Consider the following 22860-nt stretch of genomic DNA (forward strand, 5'->3'; position numbering starts at 1 on the left):
AGAGTGAGTCGAACTGAGGGAGAATGGAGGAATGGAGAAGAATAGAAGTACTGTAGAAATCAATGACTGGTCAACATCTTTAGTTGGTGCAGAGACAATTGACCAGAAATGTTTTGCCTTTATCTAAGGCTCTGTTCAAGCTGGATTAGTTTTTATCAGAGTAAAATGTAATTTGTAAGGGCTGATTTGTGCAAGATAAAGTATATGTGTAATTTTCTTTAATTATCATGAATAAAATACTCTTAGCCCGTACATTCACTTCTCCTTGAAAATTTAAGATTTAAGAAATGAACAGACCCAAATAAACAACAAAAAAAACAAACGTCTGGTTAACACCAGATAGAGTAGCTATAGGCTGATAAATTGGGCTCATTAAACTTAACAGATGGCATCCAACAGGACTGGAATTACACTTTAAGAAGTACTTTTGCATATTAATTCTCTTATTAGCTACAAAACATTTACAGATGTTTTAGATTTCAGTTGTTTTGAACACACAATAAACCTAGGCTCTTGGTTGCATAATACTGAGATGCTGATGTTTATTACCAGGAGGTTTTGTTACATTAATGTTAGGTTTATTCGTACAGGGCTGCTGTTAATGAAGGAACTCCAAGTTTGTCAAATCACAGAAGGTAAATTTCTGCAGAATTATTATTTAGCAGACTTTTAAAAACTAGATATAGCAGATTTATGCTACATTAAAGTCCCATTGGTCATCACCCAGTTTACAGTAATTCCCCAGGTTAAACTAATCCAGCTCAAGTAGGGCAGGTTAAATATAAATTCTTACATTTATGCATTTGGCAAACTACAGCAACTTAGAACATTGCAAAAGGAAGCTAATGTAGTGTAAGGAGATTTTTTCCAAAGATGGTGTGCTTAGCCACATGATGAATTGCACCCCAGTGGCCTGCGGTGTTATCCACAGTGCTACATCAGCATGCTATTAAAAGTACAACTCAAAATATTGCCAATGTAACATGGATGTGCTTGTGACTATAAAAATATTGATAGTGATATCTGTATCAATATTTAAAACGGTGCTTTGATGCACCAGTGAAATAAATACTGCATTCAAGTGTGAGAGTGTAATATTTTATAGCAGTTACCGTTCTAATTGGGTTTTGTTGTTTTAAAGAATAAAAGGCAGCTTTGCAGAGAAAAAGCTCTGATCCAGCCTGGCTTCACTTCGGTGTCTTCTGCGCTTAGCACATTCAACGCAAACGGAGTACAGAAGTTTATTCATTAGGTCATCGCGTGCAGTTTTGTGCTTGAGTTAGTTTCATTTTTACAGACGTGGTTTACATCTTAGCAACCTCACTGGAAAAACAAAGCAACACCTTAGCAACCACCTGGGATTTGTCAAGGCAACTGAAATTTCAACTGTCTTGTAGTCCCCCCCCCCCCCCCCCCCTCTTTGTTCCCCCCCTTTTTTTTAACTAGAAAATCATCACTGTACCCAGACTACACTATTTGTTTATTCATTATTACTGTAGCTCTACGAATTAATTTTAAGGTAGTTGTTGATCAAATGTGTGTTATTGTTGTATTTTATAGTGCGACTTGAATCATGATAAATATTGTATTGTGAAGTTGCCGACAGTACCCAGCCATAAATCACATACCACTTCATTTTCCAGTGTGAATGCACTACTTTCATGAAAAGTGGCTGGTACACTATAGTAGTACTTATTTTAAGACACAGGTCTACTCTATAAAGCTTTATGAATATGAACCTGGGTTTCATAATAATTCTTTAGAAAGATTCTGTGAAATGTTAAATCTCTGATTCAAATCATTTGGATGATTTTTCATGAAATTCAGCATAACACACTGCATGAATGTGACTGGAGAAGCTGTTTACACAGTAGGTGAATATAGACAGTGACCACTTTAATGTGTTTATATTTTGAAATGGCCCAGGAATTTGTGAGTGCACACTTTTAACACTTGTAAAATCTATGCAGTCGAATTTAGATTGATACATTGTTATGCTGCCAGTTGTGTAGTGCTTTAGCTTAGCTGGCTGTAAACGCTTTCTGTTTGTGCCCTGTGGCTTCTTCACGAGCTTGTTCACACACTCAGCCGGTTGAGACTCCTCTGTTGTGCTTCCCCTCTCCGCCGGCCGCAAATTTATGACAGGATCTGCATTTAGGAGGTGGAATGGAGGGCGGCCAGAGAAAGACACCGAGCAAGGGAGGGCGGAATGGAAAAAAAAGAGGGAGTGACGTGATGATGTCATTGGACTCTTGGTTTTGTAGGCTGTGTTCTTGAATGGCCTTATGTCATAAATCTCTCTCTCTCTCTCTCTCTCAGGCCTTTTTCCAGTATCTCTTACTCATTAATTCTCTATCATTACCCATACAATCCCATTCTGGAAGAGGGTAAGTTTTGGGTTGGGTGCAGACATAAGCTGTACTTGCGTCATACTTGGCTGTTCCAGGATCTTGGGATCATGTTTAGTCCCAAACAGCAAACACGCATGCACTCAAACAGCAGATTCCCCAGTGTTTGATTGTCTTCCAATGCTCATTTATGTCTGCATTGGACCTAAACAAATTCTGTACGAATTATTCTAACAGAGCTTGTAGAACATGGCTCATGAGGAACATATCTTTGATTTATTTGGATAAGCTCATCAGTGTTGTTCTCTGGGGAAGAAAAAAAAACTACAACCTGAAACGTCAATCTGAAATCAACACTGACTTTTGTCACTTAAAGGACAAAATTATTGTGATCTTGGATCTGAAGGAATTGATTTTTGCCCACCTTTAAAATGTCCCTGTCCATCATAATAACATGTTTTACTTCTTACTTTTACCACCTCTAACAATCATCTATATTAAATACTCATCTAGCTCAAAGACCCTGATAATATGCTTCACAGTACAGAAAGAAAATGCCTTATGCTTTCTGATTCACTTTAAGCATGTATCTGAGCTATAAACAATGATAGTTATATAAGTTATGTTTGATAAAATGATTATCATGTTTTGTTACTCAGTCTTTTACTTAGCAGTAAAAGCTTTCTGTATGTAAACTAGGTGGTTATGTATTCCTGTACTCTGTGAGGAGGAAGAAGTCTAGCCATTCACTCACAACAGCAGTGTTGCTATAGTTATATTTATATGCTGATATCTGTTAAGATTTAGCTAGCTAACTGTTCTCAGTGATGAAATTATGGAGAGTAAAAGGCCGTAAGTTTGAGGAATGCACTTTGAAACAAGAGATGTTGGCACACATTTTGGAATGGTTAGTTTTCTTAAATCAGTAACATTCCAGAGGAAGGTACAAACTACTGAGACTAAAGATGAAACATTAGAAACGCGTTGATCACTGAAGAGTAACTTTATAGAAGAAGAAAACGTCTTTAACTTAAATATGCGTTATAACAAAATTGTATTAGACTTAATTCTGGATTCTGAAATGTTCACACAATATAACAGGCAGCTGCCTTTTTCAAATGGTTAAATGATCTAAACACATATAAAAAAAAGCAAGGCTTTGCAATGAAATGATAATTATCGGTAACAAATAATATTTTTTGCTTGTGTTTTTGCCCATATTGCCCAGCCCTGTTGCAGCTTGATGTCACTAGCTAGTGAGTGTTGTTTGCTGGCTCCATGCAGGCCTGTGCTGATGTTGTATATGGAAGCTGTAGCGTTCATTAGTTGCTGCTTGAAAGACAATGCTCAGGCCAGACGGTGGATCTGTGGAGGATCTCTTCATGAGACTGTGGATGGAATGAGAGGTGTAAATATTTGGATTGAAAGTGTTCTATTAGCCAGTCATGTTTAATGCACACCTCCTACGCTACTGTGTGTTGGCGCTAGTCCTATGTGTGTGTGCGTAGTGACTAAGCCTGCCATTATTCTTGGAAACTGAATGACAAAATTGCAACGGCACACTGAGATTCAGTAGGAGGGTTGATTAAAGAGTGAGACAGGAAGATGCCTTGTCCTCTGTCTGTTTGTCCTCCCATCTTCCTCCTGTCCCTCTCTCTATCCACTGCAAAATCCCTTTTCCTGAAGTTCTTGCTTTTGCTTGGATGTGTATAAACATCTGATGTGCAGTAAGCATTATACATTGAGAGATGCACACACAAGCTGTTGTTTCCATTGAATACCTTAATAAACTTTGGCTAATATGTTGGTTCGTCTGAGCTAAACTTCTAAGACTGTCTTAAGTTAATCGGCACACTTGCAAAGTTGATTTTGTGTGTAGCATCTCAGTCTCTGAAGAGAGACATGCTATGCCCTGAACTTTTAAAGAACAGGTTATATATCACTGCTGTTGGAAGAAAACCTTGTATCTCCATTTTGATAGTTTTTCCATTTTTGACATAATTTGAAATATGCCTGTTGTCCTTTACATTGCGTGGAAATTTCCTAGATGAATGGATGAAAAGAAATGTCCCAAAATGACTTGGAAAAAACTCTGGTTCCACTGACTTACATGAAAAGTAAAGTAGGTTTTTTTCTTCTCCTGTAAAGTTATCTATTTGGAGGTATAAGGTTTTGTTCAACAACAGCGATATATTGATTTTCTAGGGCTGTAGTGAGTATTTTGCAAAAGTTGATACTTTTGAACACAAACACGTTTTGAATTATTTAACAGTATTAATCTAAGGTGACAATGTCAATCTTGATGCCAAGTCATGTTTACTGCCAACTAGCATGCTCTCAGTTGCATTTAGAACAGCTTATCCAAATTAGAAGAGTTAGCTAACTCTTTGGAGCTTTATCATATTAAATATTTTTCATGCAAACTGTTATAATAATGTCTATTAGTGCATTTTTTCATTACTTTATAGTTTTTTTTTTTTAGAGTTAAATATCATTCAAAGTCATTAATACAAAAATGAAATAAATTTATGCAAAGAAAAGTAAATTTGTTAGTTATGCACAGATGTGGAAATTGGACAACAATGCAGTTAACTTGATATTTTTCATGTCTGTATCTGGTGATGCTGATACTTAAATATAATTTAAGTATATAAAATTTATAAAATTTAAAATTGGGACTACATTTATCTGGATGAGCAATGCAATAATTTAGCACAGCAGCCCAGCATTGCTTCAAGATACTGCTCTTTTAAAGCACATGAAATAGGTTGTCAAATATCACTTTAAAATGTTGGTCAAATCTTAATATTTGAGCAGTGCCTGTAATTGTTTATTTAGATGTCATTGTCCATGCCTTAAAGTTCCTGTAACATGTTTTCAGATGTTTTAATGGTAAAGCATTTGTCAGTGTCATCTTCAAGTTATATGTGTAAATAAATACATATAATGATATATATATATATATATATATATATATATATATATATATATAATTAAAAAACAATGGTAGATAAATGCTCCAAAATTCCAAGTCACGATCTGCTTAGAACTGTGTGGGGGTTTCAAAATAAGTGACAGTTGTGTCTCCCAGGCAACGTAAACAACTTGCCGCACCAACAATCTGTGTGGTTCATCCGTTTGAGCCTCTCCTGAAAAAGAAGAGATCACATTGGTTTTTGAAACAGTCGAAAACAGTCGGTTTTTGAATGGTGAGTACAAAGTGCAGACAGAGCACAGGCTACCTACTGGTCACTCTAGAGATAAAATTACATTTTGTGACTTATCTCCAAGAGCTCAGCCTTACATCTTATGACGGGTAGATCACAGATATATTGTGTCTGGTATTTAAATGCTCAGCAACACTTTGGTATATACGTAACCTATAGCTGACTAGCTAGCTGCTGGACCATGCTTCTGAAACTGAAACGCACAACCTCCCCTTATGAGTCACATTTCAAGTGAAATTTTGGGGAAGGATGGAGAAAATTCTTGTGTGCCTGATTGTACACCATGCTTGTAAGAGTACACAAAAGTTGAGCTTTTTGCCAGGAAAGGCTAGCGTATCATTTATTCCTACAGTTAAGGTGAACCGCTAACTATTGCGCCCTCATAAAAGAAGTTAATCACTTATGGTAGCCCTGCATCTGCTGGCTAATGCAAGTAGGAAGCAGTGTATAGCTATGCTACACACAACAATGTAAAAAACCTTTATAACAGTCACATCAGTTTAGATACATGTAAATAATTTACTTGTTGGGAATTTTGGCTGAGACTGAGCAGAGGGAGAATCACTTTATTAAGGTAGAAGAATGCAGGTAGCTGACATATACACTGCTAACTCTGATGCTACTTTGGCAGATATGATGTCATCTGCACCAAACTCGAACTGAACAGATGAAAACAGTAGAAAAGTCATTTTAACAGACCAATCTTGTTCTTTCTCTGTCAAGTCATTGTAATGAAATGAAAATTTATAATGAAAACAATAATAATGAAAAATAATAAATCTATTTTTTTCCATTCAGTAATAAAAGCATTCCCTTTTTTATACTTGTCAAATATGTAGATATTGGTGGTAAAATTTAATAATGCAACTTCTAACCAACAGTAAATAAGGACCTGTGGAACTTCCCCAGGGACTCTGCCTGACTTCCAGCATTAGACTGCCATTTGCTTTAATTTAATCTACATGGGAAACATGAAAGTAGATACCACTGGTACAACAGGAAAAGCAGATAAAAGCCTTTTGGCTCTATATGCAAGGTCATAAGTAAGGGCAAGCGGTCATGACTAGCTGTACATAGTCACAACTGCGTGACCCTGCTGTAATTAGCTTGTGGATTAAATCTACCGTGAAGAAGTGCACATAACTTCCTCTTCCTCTCATGGGGTTCTTAAAAGATGGGACAGATGTGGAGTGTAACAGAAAGCTGTGAGAGAGTGTGTGTTAGATGTGGGGCCTTAGGACCAGAACCTGTAGCCAGTCCTGTATGTAGGTCACAATCTCAATCTCATGCTCATCTTTTAATCCCTCACATGTGCTTTATGATTACAGCTGCTTAAAGGAGCAGCTCTCTGATTGCACTCAAATCCTCGGGATGTTGAGCTCAAACTGGCCTCGAGTCCTTGCTCAGACAGAGATGCTGACACAGCTGCCACCCTGGAGACTGATGCAGTTGTGCTGTTGAGCTAATAGTTGGTGAGAGAAAGGCTAACAATGTGTAGTTATGTTGTGTCAGTATTGTCTGACATTATGGTGGCATTGCTGAAATATTTGACTCATATCTGGATTAAAAATCTCAGAATTTTTCCTTTGTTACATCACGTTCTATACAGAGCAAATAAATGTAACAACAGTTTCCAGAAGTGGTCAAATGCAGAAATAGCTATTTTTTGCCTCTGCCTTAAAGGAGTAAACAGGCTTCTCTGTTATCACATTACCTACAATGCTGAAAACACACTCATATGTCCTTAGATTATTGATAATCACAGGGAATCACCGGTTTTTATTTGCATTCATGCCTTATAAGTCCCCTCCTACCCCCCAACAATGCTATTTTATTTAAACGCTATATCTGTTTGTTGACGATCAGGCAGGCTAGCCTAGATCTGCCATCAGTGCTGTGGAAGTATTAAATTTCAAGTCAGTACTGAAATGTCCGATTTTAGATCAGTAATGTAGAAATGTCTGATCCAGTTTCCGCATTGTGGAAATGTCCGATCTCATGTCAGTATTGTAGGAGTGTCTGATCCTGTAACAGTATAGTGGAAGTATCTGATTTCAGATCAATGTTCTTGAAATGTCTGATCTTAGGCCATTATTGTAGAAATGTCTCATTTCTCATGTCAGTGTTGTGGAAGTGTCTGATCTACTGTCAATATTGTGGAAATGGTTGATATCTGATTATTGTGGAAATGACTGATGCTGTGTCAGTATAGCTGAAATATCTGATTTCAGATCAGTGTTAAAGAAATGTATGATCTCACTTCAGTGTTGTGGAAATGGCTGATTTCATGAGAATATTGTAGGAGTGTCTGATCCTGTGTTAGAAGTATTAAAAAATGTATGATCTCTAGTCAGTATTGTGGAAGTGTATGATCCTTTGTCAGTATAGTGGAAGTGTCTGATTTCAGATCAGCGCTTTAGAAATGTCTGATCTCAGGTCAGTATTGTAGAAATACTGACCCTGAAACAGACATTGTCTGATGTTATGTCATTATAGTTGAAATGTCTGATTTCAAATCAGTGTTGTGGAAGTGTTGTCAGATTCTCTGTGAATATACAGCAAGTATCTAATTTCAAGTAAGTGTTAAAGAAGCATCTGATTTCTCTTCAATGTTGTATAAGTATCTGATCTTAGGTCAGTATCGTGCAAATGTTTTATTCGGTGTCAATATTGTGGAAATCTCTGGTCCTGATTTCAGGTTAGTCTTGTGTAAAGGTCTGATCTTTGGTCAGTATTATGGAAACATCTTATGTCACTCCAGTTGAAAGACAGTAGGATTTAGGCTGAGTAGTCGCAGGTTTAGTCGGTTTGTTTAAACACTGTAATTTTATTAAGCTTTTATTACTGAACAAATTTAATAACATCATAGTAAGGCTGGTGGAAGAGAGAGAGAGAAAGAGAGGCAGAGCGGTAGAGATGGTTGTTTTGTTTTATGATGCAGAGAAATATGTGTGCGGGTTTTATTGCAGTGGTTAAGCATGTGGCCTGCATGCTTCCGCACAAACTCAGACCTCTGTATGTGTTGGTGTGTCTATTGGACATGGATCCCACAGGCGGATTCATTCTCTTTTAGGCGTGGTACACAACCAGATGGACAGAGCCGATGTAGCTCCCTCACCACCGTGGATGATGTCAACACTCTCTCTCTCTCTCCCTCTCCCTCTCCCTTTACCTCTCCCTTTCTCTCTCTCTCTCTCCCTCTCCCTCTCCCTCTCCCTTTACCTTTCCCTTTCTCTCTCCCTCTCTCTCCCTCTCTCCCCCTCACTCTCACTGTCAGTCTGTCTAGCAGGAATTCCCTGGAGTGTAAGTGATTTCATATGGTTCCCTCAGCAGTAGGAGAACGTAAGCCGTGTCATGGATTCTGTCATATTTCTCTGTGTCTCTCATTGTGTTTCAGTTCACACATGCTCCACCACCCTTTTTAAATACACTCACCCTTCACACCCTCACTCTCCATTAACTCTCTCTCATGTGAGATGCCATGAGGTGATAGATGACAAACTGTCTGTTTTTATGGAGCTTTAAACCTGCCTGTCTCAGTACGTTGATTTCACGTATAGACTAAAAATCTCATTGACTCGTGTATATTTTGGTCATGTGTTTGGTCATGGTAATGAAATGGGTGATATTGTGGTACATGTGTCTTGGACTCAGCTTTAGTCATATGCATTGGCTCACATGCATTGGACAGCTTACTAGACAGCTTAGCTAAACACAAGGGAATCTTGATGTTTAAATATGCTTAATGGCCCCCTTACCCCAGATATACAGTCGCATGCAAAATATACATACATACATGTTCATGACTGTTCTGTTAACTTCATATAGAAAAAATAATTATTTGGTGTCTAATGTTTCTTCAGTTTGCTCTCACAGCCAGCAAATGTCATGCCTATACAAAAGCTTGAGTTTAGTTGGTGAAATGCCAATGTAACAGAAAGCAGTCTTTAGTAAGTTCTATGTTAATTTTAACAATGAGACTAACATTTGGAGACTAAATTCATTGACTGATCCAATTTTGAAAGCATATTTTGTTTTTGACCATGCTTCGTACTTTATAATGTGCCACACATTTTCAAATGGACGTGTGCTAGACAGACAGGCCAGTCTAGCACACGCACTCTCTGAATACACAGCCATGCTGTTGTAATACATGCAGAATGTTTCTTAGTGTTGTCCTGTTGAAATTAGCCAGGAAGCCCCTAGCATCTAAAAGGCAGCATATGTCGCTCCAAAATGTGTATATATCTTTCATGTGTTTATATCTTATGGTGATTTCATAAAATTGCAAGTTGCCCATGCCATGGGCACTAATACACCCACATAGCATGAATGACCATGGCTTTTGGACTTTTACACAGGTAACAATCTGGATGTTCCTATTTTGGCCCCCAAAACACAATGTCCATTATTTCCACTAGCAATCTGTAAGGTTGAAAGTGGTCAGACCACCATTGTGCATTTGTCCATTTCAGATGAGCTCAAGCACGGAGAAGTTGACATATGGCTTCCACTGTCCATGGTACAGTCTTAACTTGCATTTGTGGATGCAGAGCCAATCAGTATTTCCAAGCCCATGCAGTGATATCCGTTACAGAAATCTGCTGATTTTGATGCTTAATTGCTTGCAGAGAAATGAACATGAGGTGGTCTCGAGATCCTGCTTTATTAGAAAATATCAGGATGACCCCTCTTGAGCGATTGCCATGGAGACCATTGACCGGGTGGCTTGCATGCTACTGGGGCTTTGATTGACCGATGTCAGTGTGAATGACGCGTGTGCTTTATCACTGATCAGGATCGTTTCCTCTCAGAGTGCTCGACTGCGGAGTTGGTTGTTGGCTTTGGCCTGACCTCAGACTGATGCTGCTGGTGTGAGTTATGATGTGGATGGCGTGTGTATATGTGTGTCTGTGTATCTGTTTCCTGGATGGTCAGAGATTTTCCTGGCATTTGGATTGATGACAGCGCAGATTGCTGCGTCTGGCCTGACCTCTGAGCGGCTGGATTAATGCTATAGCAGGAAGTTAGAGGAAAGCTGCAGTACGACACAGGCACTGCTGTAGCTGAGGCAGGGCAAGTTTACAGCATCATAAGCCTGTGTGTGTGTGTGTGTGTGTGTGTGTGTGTGCATGTGGCTTGTTCTTTTTCTTTGCTGCAGTAACAGTATTGAGTAATGTGTGCATTCCTTAAGTGCAGAGTCACTGAGGCATCCATTGGAGCCATGTGTTTCACTGTCTTTGTCTGGTGTCTGTAAATAGGGATCAATGGATGTGCATTTTTATGTCTATGTTAACTATTTTCCTGTTAAATAATTTAATAATACATGATACACAACATATATAATTTTTTCAGCAGTACCTTCAATTAGGGCTGCATAAAACGAGCATTTTGATATTCAGTTATGCTGTAAATAAAACGACTTAAATATGGTCGGTAATGCGAAGATGTGCAGCAATAAAATGCTTGACAGTGTTCTAAAAAACGGACATGCTGGTCACCAAGAGCTTAATACCCACAGAAAAAATGTGGCACTTTGTTCAGCCTGCCTATAATTCTGAGCTGTAATAAGTAATGAGCAATAGCATCATTCAACAAGTATTTTAACATGTTAGTTCAAGATTATAACATCCATCCATCCATCCATCATCTTCCGCTTCTCCGGGGTTCGGGTCGCGGGGGCAGCATCCTGAGCAATGAAGCCCAGACCTCCCTTTCCCTAGCCACTTCCACTAGCTCCCTGGGAGGGATTCCGAGGCGCTCCCAGGCCAGCTGGGTGATATAGTCACGCCAGCGTGTCCTGGGTCTTCCCCGGGGTCTCCTCCCCGGTGGACTTGCCTGTGACACCTCCCAAGGGAGGCGTCCAGGAGGCATCCTAACCAGATGCCCGAACCACCTCAACTGGCTCCTCTCGACGTGAAGAAGCAGCGGCTCTACTCCGAGTCCCTCTCGGATGACCGAACTTCTCGCCCTATCTCTAAGGGAGAGTCCAGCCACCCTGCGGAGGAAACTCATTTCAGCCGCTTGTATTCGCGATCTCGTTCTTTCGGTCATTACCCAAAGCTCATGACCATAGGTGAGGGTGGGAACATAGATCGACCAGTAAATCGAGAGCCTTGCCTTATGGCTCAGCTCTTTCTTTACCACAACAGACCGGTAAAGAGCCCGCATCACTGCTGACCCAGCACCAATCCGCCTGTCAATCTCCCGCTCCCTTGTACCATCACTCGTGAACAAGACCCCGAGATACTTAAACTCCTCCACTTGAGGCAAGAGCTCATCCCCGACCCAGAGAGGGCTCTCCACCCTTTCCCGCGTGAGAACCATGGCCTCGGATTTGGAGGTACTGATCCTCATCCCGGCCGCTTCACACTCGGCTGCAAACCGATCCAGTGAAAGCTGAAGTTCACGGCCTGATGTCCCCAATAGGACCACATCATCTGCGAACAGCAGCGATGTGACCCTGAGGTCACCAAACCGGACACCCTCCATCCCCTGACTGCGCCTAGAAATTCTATCCATAAAAATTATGAATAGAATCGGTGAAAAAGGGCAGCCCTGACGGAGTCCAACTCTCACTGGGAAAAAGTCTGACTTACTGCCGGCCATGCGAACCAAGCTCCTGCTTTGTTTGTACAGGGCCTGAATGGCTCGTAGCAAAGAGCCATGTACCCCGTACTCCCGAAGCACCTCCCACAGAATACCCCGGGGAACACAGTCGAATGCCTTCTCCAAATCCACAAAGCACATGTGGACTGGTTGGGCAAACTCCCATGAACCCTCGAGAATCCTGGAGAGGGTAAAGAGTTGGTCCAGTGTTCCACGGCCAGGGCGGAACCCGCACTGCTCCTCCTGGATCCGAGGTTCGACTATAAGCCGGACTCTCTTCTCCAGTACCCTTGCATAGACCTTACCAGGGAGGCTGAGGAGTGTGATTCCCCTGTAGTTGGAACACACCCTCCGGTCCCCCTTTTTAAAAAGAGGCACCACCACCCCAGTCTGCCAATCAAGTGGCACCACCCCCGATGTCCACGCAATGTTGAAAAGGCGTGTCAGCCAAGACAGCCCCACAACATCCAGAGCCTTGAGGAACTCGGGACGGATCTCATCCACCCCTGCAGCCCTGCCGCCAAGGAGCTTTTTAACTACCTTAGCGACTTCGGCCTCAGTAATGGACAAGCCTATTCCCATGTCCCCAGACTCTGCCTCCTCACTGGAGAACGTGTCGGTGGGATTGAGAAGGTCCTCAAAGTATTCCTTCCACCGCCCAATGACGTCTTCAGTCGAAGTCAGCAGCACACCATCTCCACTATATACAGTGCTAGTGGCACACTGCTTTCCCCTTCTGAGTCGCCTGACGGTTTGCCAGAATCTTTTCGGAGCCGACTTAAAGTCACTTTCCAAGGCCTCACCGAACTCTTCCCACACCCGGGTTTTTGCCTTGGCAACGACTGAAGCCGCAGATCGCTTGGCCTGTCGATACCTGCCAGCTGCCTCTGGTGTCCTACAGGCCAACCATGTCCGGTAGGACTCCTTCTTCAGCTTGACGGCATCTCTCACCTGGGGTGTCCACCACCGGATTCGAGGATTACCGCCCCGACAGGCACCAACTACCTTGCGACCACAGCTACAGTCAGCCGCTTCAACAATGGAGGAGCGGAACATGGCCCATTCTGAGTCAATGTCCCCCACCTCCCCCGATATCTGGTCAAAGTTCTGACGGAGGTGTGAGTTGAAGATCAATCTGACAGGTTCTTCTGCCAGACGTTCCCAGCAAACCCTCACTATACGTTTGGGTTTGCCTGGTCTGACTGGCATCTTCCCCCACCACCTGATCCAACTCACCACCAGGTGGTGATCAGTTGACAGCTCAGCTCCTCTCTTTACCCGAGTGTCCAGTACACATGGCCGCAAGTCCGCTGACACGACTACAAAGTCAATCATTGAACTGCGGCCTAGGGTGTCCTGGTGCCATGTGCACTTATGGACATCCTTGTGTTCAAACATGGTGTTCGTTATGGACAAACTGTGGTTTGCACAGAAGTCCAAAAACTGAACACCACTCGGGTTCAGATCAGAGAGGCCATTCCTCCCAATCACACCCCTCCAGGTCTTACTGTCATTGCCCACGTGAGCGTTGAAGTCCCCCAGTAGGACAATTGAGTCTCCAGGAGGAGCACTTTCAAGCACCCCTTCCAAGGACTCTATGAAGGCTGGGTATTCTGAACTGCTGTTCGGTGCATAAGCACAGACAACAGTCAGGACCCGTTCCCCAACCCGAAGGCGTAGGGAAGCTACCCTCTCGTCCACCGGGGAAAACCCCAACATACAGGCGCCGAGTCGAGGGGCTATGAGAAAGCCCACACCTGCCCGCCGCCTCTCACCATGGGCAACTCCAGAAAAGAAAAAAGTCCAGCCCCTCTCAAGGAGATTGGACCCAGAGCCCAAGCTGTGTGTTGAGGTGAGCCCGACTATATCTAGCCGGTATCTCTCGACCTCGCGCACCAACTCAGGCTCCTTCCCCGCCAGTGAGGTAACGTTCCAAGTTCCAAAAGCCAGTTTCAGCAACCGAGGATCAGAACGCCAAGGCCCACGCCTTCGGACACTGCCCGATCCACAATGCACCGCACCCCTACTACTGCCCCTCCCATCGGTGGTGGGTCGATGGGAGGGGGGACTCATGTAGCTCCTTCGGGCTGGGCCCGGCCGGGCACCATGAGTGAATGCCCGGCCACCAGACGCTCGCTGGCGAGCCCCTCCCCCAGGCCTGGCTCCAGGGTGGGGCCCCGGTAACCCTGATCCGGGCAGGGTACACGAGTCCTGCTTTGTTGTCCTCATAGGGGTGGTTATGGATCACACTTTGTCTGGCCTGTCACCTAGGACCAGTTTGCCATGGGAGACCCTACCAGGAGCTTTTGCTCCAGACAACATAGCTCCTAGGGTCCTTCAAGCACACAAACCTCTCCACCACGATAAGGTGGTGATCCATGGAGAGGAAGATTATAACATAAGTTTATTTATTTGAAAATAGATGTAGAAGAATTCACGTACAATGATTTGTGCAGATGCAAAATGCACATCATATCCTTTCTACTAAGAACTTTTTGTAAGTTATAATTTTGAAAGACTATCATTGGCCCATACACACATGTTACCCTGCCATTGTATACAGACAAAAATAAAAATGTGTGTGCATGTTTGGTCTGACATAATTCTTGTCTTGTCTACTCTTGTGTCATATAATTAAAAAAGGAAATGGCACACTGTGGTACATGTGGAATGACAGCTATTTGAGAAGCTGCATGAATGCAAGCTGTTTGTGAGAATGTTCAGAGTCAGGGTCTGAAATCAGTACAAGCCAGTGCACCCATAGCATGTGTAGCTAAGCTTGTAGTTATTAATTGTTATTGGTGGCAATATGATGATGTTATTGTTGTCATGATAAATTACCATGTGATATGTCTTGTGAAATGTATCATGGGTCTCAGCATTTAGTGTGTCCATCATTTTACTTTCTTAAAGCTTCTATTCTTTTCAGAAGACATGCGTTCAACTTTTCAGACAAATCTGCAGGAATATTGTCCTTCTTGTAGAAACAACAAATTCAGTGTTAGAAGTTAGGAGGGCGAAAGCTAGCACAGGCTTCCTGAGACCTGTCAAGCAAGACATTTTTTCGTACTGCTGCTAACGCAATGTCATTGGACAGCTGAAAGCACTCAGAGGAAAGCACCAGCTGCCAGCTGCAGTCGCTAGCATCACGCTACGTGATGCAGGGAGACAAGGGGGCCATCCTACCCACCCAGGGAGGAGTGAGGCCAATTATTCTGTCTTGGACCTCTGGCTGTGTATGGCTGTAGTATCACTGGGGATGGAACTCCTGACGATAGGGCCAACAGTTAAGATGCTTGCGACACTTGGGAGCCCCCTCCAATTTTCTTTCTTTTTTAAAGAATTTTTAAACTCTACTTTTGGAGGCTCCCATTTTTTCTGACTTTCCACTTCTTTGTGTGACTGGATTTTTTTTTCTTCAAAAATCCTCAGAAATATTTTCTGAAAAATTGATCATTTACATTGGCTGTAAATTCAGTAAATAAAAGGAGATCTCCAACTTTTGCGCAATATTGTATACCTGTAAACAACAACCAATGTATAAATTACTTATGCCTAATGTATAATTGCTTGTCTAGATGCCAGCCAACAGTATTTTACTTATTTTACTGATTAATTATTACCACTGTTATGAACCGGTCTAGGTCAGGCCGCAGCATAAAAATAAAGAGACCCTCCCAGTTCCCCAGGTCACACATAGAACCAGTTTTGTGATAATAACAAATTGGTTTTATTTTCAAGAGTTTAGACATTTATGACATCAGGGGAGGGAAGGGTAAAATAATAATAATAATATATATATATATATATATATATATATATATATATATATATATATATATATAAAAAAAAGCTCACTTAAATTTGGGAAAATATAACTTGCCTAACAAATAAAACAGAAAATCAAATACAATTTCTAACCTACTTCCTAAATAAAGCAAATCAGGAGAAAAACTTTTCCTCAGTGAGAGATTATATACAAGAGTTATGTCTGGGAAACCACATTAGCTGAGTGTTTACAGTATACTTCAATGAAAATGTAGCGATATGAGCTAGCTTTATGAAAACCTCAACGCTAAGCAACAAAACACGAATAAACCATACACCAGTAGGCAAACTCTCACACCAGCACAGCTCTACAGCAGTATTGTCTCCTCTTGGATTTTTGTAAATAATTAATTCAAAGTTTTTTTGTTTTTTTTTTTTGTTTTAAATGAACCTTTTTTAAAATTTAGCTCTATTGTTTGACTGGTGGATTGTTTCGCTTCCTACTTTTTCTACACATCTACTGATGATACTTATCGTCATAAAAATGTGTTAGCGTATCACATTTTAAAATTTTTACCAGGCTGCTTTCCTTTGAACCTTAGCATGTGTGCTAGGTGAGTAATTCTGTTTGTAATATCGGTGCAGAGGGTGTGCTACAAAATGAAACACATTACGTGCTCCTTTTTTCAATTAGCTGTTTGCCTAAGCTATAACTGTGATGTTGTTTAATAGATGATTAATTTTGAAGCCTTGCATAGTGCCTCATGCACACAGAGTTTTGAGAGAGCCAGCTGGTATCTGTGTTTGTTAAGTGTATGTACACACAGTTAAATTGTAATTTCCTAGGACTCCTCCCAATCCTCCTCATCATATGTATTGTTCCAATTGCAGACTTCATGAAAAGAAGCCCTGCCTTTGGAGTAAAGTGGCACCCTCGCAAAGAGCATTTGCAAAGAACGAATCTACAGTACCAGACAGTTTGGACACCTTGAATGCTTTTTTTTATAATCTGAAGAACATTTTGAGCTTAATGGTTGGCTAGAAAGACTTAAAATTAACAGTAATTTAATAGTAAAGTTGCTGCCTCTGAACAAATATTGTGGTCAACTTGGGCTATTCTGTGTTTTTGTACCCATCAGACAGCTTGGTAGGATGTTAACTGCTTAGTTGCATCATGGAATATACATGGAAGCGTCTTCACCTGTTCATTCATTCAGGTCTTTCCGGTAATACATCCTATGAATCTTGTATTCATATTTGTTTAACAATGCATTTATTTAGTTATATGGGTTATATAAAACCTTATAATGACTGTCATAATCTTGTGTAATTGCTTACAAGTAGATATCCATAAAAACTTTATTACATTCATAAAACTTTATAAAGCAGAGTAAATGACTTCAGAAAGTCAGATTTTGTGACACATTGTAATATCTGCCCATAAGAACATTCAATACACTAAAGTTGTGATGCACTGTAACTACATATACCACTTTGTAGAGATTTATGCCAGGACATCACAGGCTTTAAGTGAAGCGAGGTGAAGTTTTTTTTTAATGTTTTTTTAAATGTTACATAATACCTGGTACAGCATTAAACAAGCTCTTTACCACATTCCCAGCCTGCAATCAAGTTTAACTGGTAACAGAGCGCATATAATTTAGTAGTTTGTGTATTCTATAGTCACTATTTATTGTAATATAGTTTCTTGTTAAAAAAAAAAGAATTACCTCACATCCTGTTTTGAGGGAAAATGTACTAAAATGCACCACAACCTGTTACAGTTATAGTGCATTAAAACATTTATGTTTATTCCTGTTTTATTGAGTCTTATCCATGTAATTATAGCTACTTGGAAGCAATCAGACAAGATTATGTTAGGCATTAAAAAATTAAATATATATCATATAATTCCTTATTTGTGAATTTGTCAAAAGTCTGCAAACACATTACCTTGTGTTGCATTAGTGTAATTAGTATAACGGTTTCATTATCAATTAAAAATCAAAAGCACCTTTAAATGTCTTTCATGCACTTTCAACTGAAATGAATGGAAGGTCAGTAGCATTAGAAATAGACAACAGGTGTACAGATAAAATATTTGTAAGATTGCATAAGGCCTGTTTCACTTCCAGCTGCTCTGGAGTTCCCCCACCTCTGGAACAGAAAGGGTGCGTGTTGTCAAAGAGATGTGCCCACAGACCAGGGCCTTTAATTGGTTCTTTGTTCACCTAGCAGCCGTTGCCATGGTATCTCAGCGGCGCTATCGCTGGCACTGTGACACACACCGGAGGTATAATCAGGTTTGCATGAAGTTTGTACACACACACGCACACATACACACACGTACAGTCAGGAGGAATCAGGATTAGAACAGTGCTTTTGATGAAGTGCAGTTCAGTGATAAACACACCTCCGTGTGTGTATATGTGTGTGGATGGAGTCGTGTGTGGAAGGCTGATCTCCCGATCAGTTCTCTTTGATAGAGATGTTGCGCTGCATGCTGATATTTTATTCATGTTGGCTCCGAGTGCTGCAGGCCGGAGCCCTGTGCAGGAGAACTCTTAGAATAACTGATTCCTGATTCTAACCAGTCTCTCTCTCTCACTTACACACACATAGACACTTGCGAATGCAGTGTAGCGAGAGGGAGGGAGAATGGCATAAAAATGACTTAAGGAGTAAAACCAGAGAAATGTCTGAATCTTTAGGGCACTTTTGAAACTTTGTAATCATTAGCATCATTATCTTGTTCACCATTTTATTTTTCAGTTAGTGAAATGGATCTGGACACACATCTTGAATGGGTGACATGGCAAAAATATGAAAAAATGATGCTTGATGTTTTTGCAATGCTCGCTACTTTGGTTTGATCATTTGGAATAGAGAATGCACAAGAATGGATTAAAGAAATGACAGAAAATGACTTGGAAAAAAGTCTGGTTCCATTGACTTACATTAAAAGTAAATTAGGTTTTTTCCTTCTCCTGTAAAGTTACCATTATGGAGATATGATGTTTTCTTCCGACAGCAGCGATATATAAGTTTATGTGCAATTATATGTCTTGCTACTGAAACACTGCAGTTTCCCTTTGACATCAATAAAGATCTGTCTGTCTATACTGAATATTGATGCCTGCATCCTGATATTTATATAATTCAAATCATATGCAATCATTTATATAACTAAATCAAAATATAACATTGCTATTTCTTTTATGTGTGAAGTCCGCTCCCAACAACATTTATTATGAAAAAAGAAGAGAAAAGAAAAAATGGTGCTAAACTTTGGTGGAGTGTAGTAAATATTACAGTCATTCATGCTCTCAGCTGCAGCACTTTTCATTGGATTTATTAGCTAGACTGAAGCAAAAGGCAGCAAGACAGTGCTGCTGTATGAAGCAGGTGACTGACAGAGGCACACCGCAGCAAGGGCTAGTAGACACAAGTCTAAACCAAGCCTATACTCTATCATTACCCCAAGAGACCAGCAGTTCCTTCCATACATCTTCTCCAATATTTGCTCCCTCTGTAAAATCCTTGACAAACATTAACTCAGACTTTAACTCAATACACAGTGGAAATGGAATGATTACTGAAAGTAGCCTAGCTCAGCCATTGAGTTACAGGGTTCCGTTTAGCATGTTTTATGCTGTGTGTATGTTTTCTGGCGCATTTGTAGCAAACCAGTGAAGCAAATAACTTAATAAGAATTCCAACTAGTATATTCCCCAGGACTATTGCTTTCTTTTTTTTTACCCAATTTTCTCCACAATTTAGTCAATGCTAGGAGGCTGAAGGCTAGCACAGGCTTCCTCCGAGACCTGTGAAACCAGCCACCGCTTCTTTTCAAACTGCCGCTCACGCAATGTCACGGGACAGCCGAACGCGCTCGGTGGACAGCGCCAACTGCCAGATCTGTTACATCAGCTAACAGACGCCTGCGCTGACAAGCATCGTGTTGAGTGATGGGAGGACAATGGGGGCCATCCTACCCACCCAGAGAGCGCGAGACCAATTGTCCTCTCTTGGACTCCTGGCTACAGATGGCTGTAGCATCACCAACGATCAAACTTACAATCTCCTAATGATAGGGCCAATGTTTAGACAGTTACACCACTCGGGAGCCCCTACTATTGCTTTCTTAATAAATGCAGGATTTTGCTACGAGCATTTTATGCACTGCTTCCCAGCCCACATCACCAATGTGTTGTAAATTCATCTACTGGCTCACATACACGCATCACTCAGTAGTGTTCATGCACATCGGTAATCTCATCCAAGTTTCAATAACCCCTTTGCCAATATCAGTACTGCGTTTAAGTGCCAGTGCCGGCACTGAAACGGATACAATATTGGTGCAACTCTACTATTTCAGTGAAACATGTGATCAATGTTCCTTGTGTGCTGAAGATTTACATGAAATGCTCAGGCAAGCATATTGTGACATAATTTGTCACATTAACTATATCGTTTTATTCCCCACCCATTCAGTCTTCAAAAGGAAAGTGTTTGACGCCTGATGTGAAAAGATCCATCAATTTGCATCTTTAATAATTAAATGTAATGTAATGAAAGATGTTGATGGAATTCACAGTGGGTATTAATATCACTTTCTAATGAGCTGTGTTTGTTTTTGTGCTGATTTCAACAGGAGGCATGTGTGAGTAACAGGCATCAACAGTGGGATCTCGAGCTCCACAGGACCAGAGACCCCTTAGGTTCAGATACACTAACTTCAGCCCACAGGTAGGGGTTTGTGTGTGTGTGTGTGTGTGTGTTTTGTACTTGTGAGGGCAAAATGATACAAAAACACAAAATTTGTTGGGACTAAAAAAATTGTTCATTTAATGTAAACGTGTGCACTTTTACAAGGGTGTATTACTGTTCTTTTAAGGACCAGATGCACTAAAATACAAATTCTAAGGGCTTTTTTCCTGACGCTTGCAAGATTACTCACATACATACAAAAATCGAAATAGAAAGTTAATTTTTTCCAGCAAAACATTCATTTGTTCCTCAGAGTGGCCAAGACTAAGTTAGACTTAATTTTTGTTACCCCATCATTAAATAATTACAGATATACAGCCTCATAAGTGTTGGAATCATATCACTATTGGATATTTGCCTAAAGAAATATATATATCAGCGTCAGAGAGATGTTTTGTTTTAAATAGTATTTCAAACTGATATTTATTGACATATTTATTGCAGACTGTAAGTCCAGAAGGTTTCAGTGGTGTTGGGTTACTGTGCTGAAATGTTTTTGTTTTATTCCTTTTACAGATTTTATAACTTGATGTAAACATACTCAGTAAGGCTCATCCAGGAGTATTCAGTTCCAGTTTGTACATTTTGTGTATATTTACATGTCAGCATCAGGAGATTTGTATATGCAAATATATTGGCTGTTGGCATTTTCCTTTAATTCCTATGTGAGGGCATTCCTGGTTTAGGCTATAGTATGGAATGTTGTATTATAGTTCAGTACAGCAGCATTTTCATACAGCAAAGCAAAAGTCAATGTAAATAACCCACAACGATAGGAATACAAATTTATGAGGAAAGATTTGCGGAGGAGATCATTTTTAAAAGCCAGAGACTCTGGTATGTTCTGCTGAATGTGCTTGATAAAAGCATAGTGATATTAATTATCAGCATCAGGCCAGAATTTTCTTCTGGGTTAAATGCCAACAGGAGATACTGTACCAGCATTTGTCTGCTGTAGGTCTTGCTCATCTATCATAAAACACTGTACGTGTGCACAACAGAGAACATATGTATAAACAGAATTTAAGGTATTTTTATGTTTTATAACATATTAATAAATTTGTCAGTTTTAATAAGCTGCCAGTGCTCAGCTGTGCAGCCTGAAAGCTGTGGCGCTCCTGGCTCTAAATAGACAGTAATGCATATTGATCGGAGTAACACCACAAAATGGAAGAACGATTGTAAATTGAAGTATTTAATTCCACTTGCTGTTAGTGCGAGGCTTTGCATTGGTAATCAATTTGTGCTCCTTTTCTGCTTTTGACAGCAGATTTTCTATTACAGCTTTCACTTTCTCCATCCCTCGTGTCTGTATGTGTACGGCTGCACACAAATGTCGTCAAGTGCTGCAGTATAGTGAGCTTGTGTGTTTAACCCTTTTTTACTGAGATTAAAGTGCTATATTTGCTTTTTATCTGCTCCTCTCCTTCAGTATTTCTCTAAATTGTTGTTGAGTTTACTGTAATATGTAATAAATGGAATCTAACAAAGCTGAGAAGATTTATATTTGTTACAAACTACCATTGTGATCAAGAAAACAAATTCATAAGAATCCCTATCACACTTCACTCACGAAACATAAAGCAACATTCAGAACATGTTCTGGGCTGGAAACCATAATAAAAAACCCTAAAATGAATCATTACAGAGAATAGTTGGTCAAACAGGGCATTGAGTTCTTTGTACTGTGGTTTGTGGTTTTGAGCCTACAGGTGCCACTGGCCTACTTACAGAGACTTTCCTTTCTGCTTTGCTGTATTTTGCATATCAAGCAGTATTTTGCATATTAAGTCATGTCAAACTTGGAATTTAGGGCTTGCTTGTCAAATTTTCCTCATAGAAACCATGAAATATCATATTGTATTAGTAGCACACAGAAAGCCCCAATTCCACATGCTGATCCATTTTACTGTGGCCAATGTGGACACACATATGGTCCTACTAATGTTTGGGACAGATTTCAACACGTTAGAGGGGACAAAGACAAAGGCTCTGAATGTGTAACTGGCAATGTGTTAGATAAGATAAGGTCAAAAGAGTACTGTAATGAGTAATCATGTAGTAGAATAGGAAGTACCAAAGCATGATGGGGAGGATGGGAACATAATGTCTTTCATTTTACTAAATACTTTTTCAGC

The 22860-nt window shown here is 40.4% G+C and overlaps 1 protein-coding gene across 1 annotated transcript in view; it reads left to right on the plus strand.

Moving 5' to 3' along the window:
- galnt1 (UDP-N-acetyl-alpha-D-galactosamine:polypeptide N-acetylgalactosaminyltransferase 1) overlaps window positions 1-22860 on the plus strand; it is a 168144-nt gene that overhangs the window by 36778 nt on the left and 108506 nt on the right. Inside the window, exon 2 of the mRNA XM_017704007.2 lies at window positions 20607-20701. The gene's annotated coding sequence lies outside the window, so the exon portion shown is untranslated. The remainder of the gene's footprint in view (window positions 1-20606; window positions 20702-22860) is intronic.

The sequence above is a fragment of the Pygocentrus nattereri genome, chromosome 24 (assembly GCF_015220715.1).
Source record: "Pygocentrus nattereri isolate fPygNat1 chromosome 24, fPygNat1.pri, whole genome shotgun sequence".
Lineage (NCBI taxonomy): Eukaryota > Metazoa > Chordata > Actinopteri > Characiformes > Serrasalmidae > Pygocentrus > Pygocentrus nattereri.